Here is a 6,285-nt window from a genome sequence, read left to right as displayed (position 1 = left end):
AAGAAAGGCTAAGTCTTCTTAAAACGCTTGCTGGAAAGCACACTGGTATCAATGTCATATTTGCCAGAATGTTCTACATGATGTTCATCAGGTCACTAGTCGACTACCATGACCTGCACCTTATTAGTCTCCCTAACAACAGGCTGAAAGTTTGAGAAAATTCAAAATGAAGCCATGAGGATAATTCTTGGAGACCCCACATGCACAAGAATCGTCAACATGAGGGAGGAGATGAAACTCCCAACCATATCAGATTCAGATTCAGATTCAGATTCAGATGTTTATTCAGGTAAGGTATATACATACAAGTGATGTTACATTAATGGATTGATATATAGATAGAGCTAGTACATACAATGCCTAAAGCCACTATTACGCAATGCGTTTCGGGCAAGAAAAACATTAATATCTAGAACTTAATACTAATTGAGCATAAAGAATAAAAGATGTTGAGAACAAATACAAATAAAGATAAAAAAAAGGGGGAACATGACTGAAAAAGCAGCACAAATACAATAGGTTGACAAACAGTGTTGATTAAAAAAAAAAAAAAAAAAAAAAAAAAAAAAAAAAAAAAAAAAAAAAAAAAAAAAAAAAATAACAGACATGGGTTGACAATAGAGGAGTGAGGTAGATTACAGTGAATTTATTAGGTAGTGTTTAGTTTTTATCTTAAACTGGTTGAGAGAGGTACAGTCTTTAACATGGTTCGGAAGGTCATTCCACATTCTGGGCCCCTTGATTTGCAGAGCATTTCTAGTTTGATTAAGACGTACTCTAGGAATATCAAAACTGTATTTATTTCTGGTGTGGTGCTCATGGGTTCTGTTACAACCTTCTATGAGGCTTTTAAGATCAGGATTGGCATTATAGTTTAGCGTTTTATATATGTATAATACACATGAGAGAATGTGCAGTGACTTAATATCTAACATATTAAGAGATTTGAGTAGGGGTACCGAGTGATGTCTGGGGCCAGAGTTGGATATTGTTCTAATAGCGGCTTTGTGTTGGGTAATTAGAGGACGTAAGTGATTTTGGGTAGTAGAACCCCAAGCACAAATACCATAGTTGAGATAAGGATAGATAAGGGAGTAATAGAGAGTCACCAGGGCAGGGCGTGGTACATAATATCTGATCTTAGAAAGAATGCCCACAGTTTTTGAAACTTTTTTTGATATATTTAGAATGTGTCCCTGGAAATTCAGCTTGTGGTCAATGAGAATGCCAAGGAATTTGCAACCCGTTCTCACACAAGACAGCACATATATGACTTAATGCTTAAAGTCAATATGTTGAATATGAATTAGTAAATATGTGATATATTCCCAGTTACTTTTTTTTCCCAAGGCCCAAACTCTTCCTCACGTACCAACTTGCGTCTCACAGTACCCGTCCGTCAACCTAGATAGCAGAATAGTCGTGATTGGCTCAATTATAAGGAAAATTGTACTTTTCAGGTCCCACATGGGTTGTGAAATTTACCTACTATTGTCCATGCTCTTAGAATATTATAGATCAGCTACTTCCTATTGAAGGTTCGTAGTTTTGTTTTGAGAAATATTAGTTGTTCTTAGTAAATTATAATAAGCACTAAAAATTATTACATAGAATAACAGTCCTTCACCAATCAATATTATATACCATAGTTGGTGCTTTACAAATCTTTAAAGGATGTTTTGTAGGAACGCTAACAGAAAACGATGGTTCATTGGAATGTCTATGGGGTAAACTACTCTAAACAGGATGGTATTGTGTCTACTATACCAACTACAGGATCGGTATATTGTCCACTACCACCTGTTAGGTGAGTAAGGGATGCAATACCACCCACAGGATGGGTATGAGGGTCACATCCACCCACAGGGAGGGTATGGGGTCCAATACCACCCACAGGATGAGTATGGCGTCCACTACAACCCAAAGGATGGGTATGGGGCTCCAACCACCCATAGAATGGGTATGGGGCTCCAACCACCCATAGAATGGGTATGGGGCTCCAACCACCCATAAAATGGGTATGGGGTCCAATAACACCCACTGGATGTGTATATGGCGTCCATTGCCGCGCGTCGAGCTCGAAAACCGCAGCATTCATCTCAGAACCATGCCTATTTCACGCAGATTCCTTAATAAACGTAAAAGTTTTATATGTCACAAGAAAGATAGAAATATAAGCTTCATTCTAAATACCTTACCATGGGCATATTTAAATTTAAACCGAAGATACGTGTACTTTTATAATAGCCGAGCTCCGACCCCGGACAGATCGATCGACCGAGCAACTCTCTCTCAGAACAATGTTTATTTCATGTGAATTCGTTAGTAAACATATATTTTTTTTGTCTCAAGAAAGACAGACATATAAGCTTCACTTTAAACACTTTACTATAGACATATTTAAATTTCTAATGAAGATTATTGTATTTTAAAAATTACGGAGCTCCCACCCCGTACAGACTGAACGACAGAGCAACTCTCTCTCAGATCAATGTTTATTTCACGTAAATTCGTTAATAAACACAAATGTTTTATAAGTCTTAAGCAAGATAGAAATAAGAGCTTCATTTTAAATACATTACAATAGACATATTTATAGCTCAAGTGAAGATACATATGTTTTTATAGTAGCGCTCAGTTGCTTGTCGGGCATGGAGTGCAGACGCCTACGCACTTGCCGATATATTGTATAATTAACAAAGATACGCTAATAAAGCCTAAAATCTTATATGCCTCCAGAAAGACCGATATATGAACATTATTATAATTGCACCAAATGAAATATATCATGTTCGAGAACAAAGATATATCAATTTTAAATTAAGTTTCGACTCTCTCTCGGGTGAGAGAGATGGGGCGACTCTCGCCCCATCTATTGGAGATTCTGTGCACTAAATACCCAAAGCTACTCAAACCCTCTTAGCATTATTTAAGTAATGAAGTAATATGGTATATTTACTCACTATAATGTGGGTGCTGAATGCAGAACATGAGAAAACATATATTTACTCCAAACTAATATAATTTCATTATGAAATAAGTAGCATCAAAGGAAGTCGATGGTCCAAGCAGCAATGTTGTGGAGCGACTTATCCAAGATATATCGTTGTTTGGAGAGTGTTTGTTGGCATATCCAGTTGTCGCACTTCTCTGCTCAAATTATCACAAATTTAAATTATAATGTTAACAAGTAGAATACGTATTTTTAATAAAATCTAACATAACTAGCCAGAAAACATTTAACATTAATTAAAAAATATATGTTTGGAAGTTAAATCGACTTCATAGGACAATGGTTTTGTTATATATACTCGTTATTCGTTGACATGCGTTCGCTACTTAAACTACCATGTACTGTACTTATGTAAAATCTCCCATGTCTCGGACAGTCTTACCTGGGACGCGGTCGGGTCAAGATACCTGCTCCGCACCTTCCCCCCCCCCTCCCCCCATGCTGGGTACTGAGATGGAGACTCAGTCACCAGAAGACATGGCTACTTCTCACGGCGTTATTAACATGGACCCTGAAAGCAGCCAGTCAGACGAGGAGGGCGAGTATCTAGAAGTTCTGACAAGGAATAAGAAGAAACGAAGAAGACAGGAGGCAAGGCGTAGTGTGGACAGTAATACACTTAACGGAAACGATAAAAGAATGAAGAACGACGCCGAGACTGATGCAGACAAACGGACGGAACGATGTCAGGAAGGTGAGGATCAGCGGAGATGGAGGCTTCTCTTCCCTGCCTCATGCACGTTGGCCTATCATCAGAAGCTGCTGTGGACCGTCAAACTCGGAAGAGAACACCGCAAGTTCGAGCCCCTGCTGAAGGAAGGTGTAAACAGACCTTACTTAACGGTAGGTTCTAGGGAGGCAGTGACGTTTCTTAGCCAGCAAGGATATGATGGAATTCTTATGGAAATACCGGAGGGGAACGAGAAGCTGACGAAGGTAATTATCTATAAATACCCTCAGATTCTGGACCCCGAGTTTATACTCGACGACCAACGATTTGTGTGGGCCAAGCGTCACCTTATTAAAGGTGAAGCTAGGAGTCAGGTGGTGGCTCTAGTGAGAGGTGACGTACCCGAAAAAGTGTTCATCACCGGGGCTGGCTACAGGCATGTAGCAAAGTATGTGGAAGAGCCCATAATATGCCTGAAATGCTGCAGATGGGGGCATAAATCCTGGAGCTGTCAAAATGATCCACGATGTCGTTTCTGCGGAAAGTCTCACCTCTCTACTGTGTGTAGAAACAGACTGAATCTGGGTGAGAAAATAGTTCCCAGATGCTGCAACTGTGGAGGTGTTCACAATGCGAGCTCGGCTGTGTGTAGCAAGAGGCCGAGTATGGCTGTTCTCCGGCCGGTGAATGTTACAGAGCAAGCAAGAGCTCTTACCCAGACACCGGGAGCACAGCAAAACAGTCTGCCCCAAACAGTGCCAGTGAACCGGACGAATGCGTGGGTAAAGGAGTCACCTTTACTTAGGCAGGCTCCAGCAACAAGCAGCCACGCCACCACTCAGGACTCCGGCAGTGACAGTGTAACGGTGAGTGAAGTGGCTACTGTGGCTCAGAGAGAGGGTCATAATAATATGGTCAAGGAAGTGTGGGCTGAACTTAAAAAAGTTGGTGAGTTCCTCCAAAATCTGGGGCAGAGAATCGAGTCCATCGAGGCTAAATTAAACGTTCAGGAGGTCAAGGAAAATCACAAAACGGTGAAGGATAATCAGGATATAGTGGTTGAGGACAAAAATGAAATATTGAGTGATGAAATGAAGGAAAGTGAAGTGTGTGTGAATGATGGTAGTCGTAGTGAAAGGAAGAACCCTATAATTACACATAAAATGAAGGAATCATTTGGGCCAATAATGGACATCTCAGGGCTGAAAAAATCTCTTGAGAATCGCAATGTCGCTTTTACTGGTGAACTTGGGAGGAGGTGGGAGATGTTATACAAGGTATGGCTATCATTTAGTGAACTTATTGAGGATGACTTAGGCAATGAATTGATTAATAATGGATCACCCTAGACTGAAAGTGTTGTCATGGAATGTTAATGGTTTGAGAAACAGGGTTACAGATGTTCATTGTTATGTGATGGGAAATGATATTGATGTTGTAGCTCTCCAGGAGACAGGGGATAGGAATGAAGGATTATTGAAATTAAATGGCTATAAAGGGTTTCACCTCTTCGCTGCAAATAACATCAGAGGCACGTCGATTTATGTTAAGAACTCCATACCAGCAGAGTTAGTTGAACCGCCATCAAAAACGCAAGGTATAGAGAGTGTCTGTGTTAAATTATCATTAAGGGAAGGGGAATTTATTGTAGTTAATTTGTATGTATCCAGGAACTGCTTCGACGCTAACTATTTACCTGACTGCATTTATACTAATCCTTCACTGGTCATTGGGGACCTTAATGCTCGGCACACAAGCCTTGGGACAGTGGGTAGTATTAATGCTAATGGGGTCAAGTGGTTACAGTTTCTACAAGATCATCCAGATACCTGTCTATTGGGAAACAATGAACCAACTCACATCAGGAGAGGACGGCTTGACTATGCCTGCGTTTTAAACTCTCAGGGGATTATGGGGGAGGCTCGGGTTGTTCGGGAACTACTTAGTGACCACTTTGCCTTGAACGTTGAATTACCACTGGGGAAAAAACAAGTCCACTTTCAAAGGAAAAGGCTAAATATTAAGAAAGATATGAAAAATTATTTTATTCAAAATATGGGAGATTGGTATCAACATTACACGCCGCTCTGCGTTGATAGTTTTTACGAGGACATGGTCGAGAACATAGAGAAATTAGTACAGAGGGAAAATAACGGGGGCAGGGGAAGCAAGACGCACGGACCTAAGAAATTTAAATATTCCAATGATCAGCAAGTCAAGGGATGGGAGAGAATGCTACGGGGTGCGCATAAAGCATGGTTAAAAAATGGAATGAGGGATGAAGAGAAAAATACAATGTTGGAAGTGGCTAGGGAATGCAGTCAGGTGAGGAAGGAGGCGCGGGACAGATACTGGCAAGACTTTGCTCAGGCCATTGGTAATACTAAGAACCTTAAAGACATATGGAGAGCAGTAAATAAAGTCAGGGGTTGTAAGACTAAATTCATTGCTCACTCAGATCCAGGGAAAGTTGCTAATGAGTTAGTAGATAAATGGGCAAGTGCTGCTGGTATGGAGTCCTTACCTGCAGACACGAGAGTCACCATTGAGTCATGGGAAAATATTAGAAATGGAGTAACTTTATGTGCCTTAAATACAAGAT

This window comes from Procambarus clarkii, chromosome 39 (genome assembly GCF_040958095.1).
Source record: "Procambarus clarkii isolate CNS0578487 chromosome 39, FALCON_Pclarkii_2.0, whole genome shotgun sequence".
Lineage (NCBI taxonomy): Eukaryota > Metazoa > Arthropoda > Malacostraca > Decapoda > Cambaridae > Procambarus > Procambarus clarkii.
Note: the sequence above shows the minus strand (reverse complement) of the source record.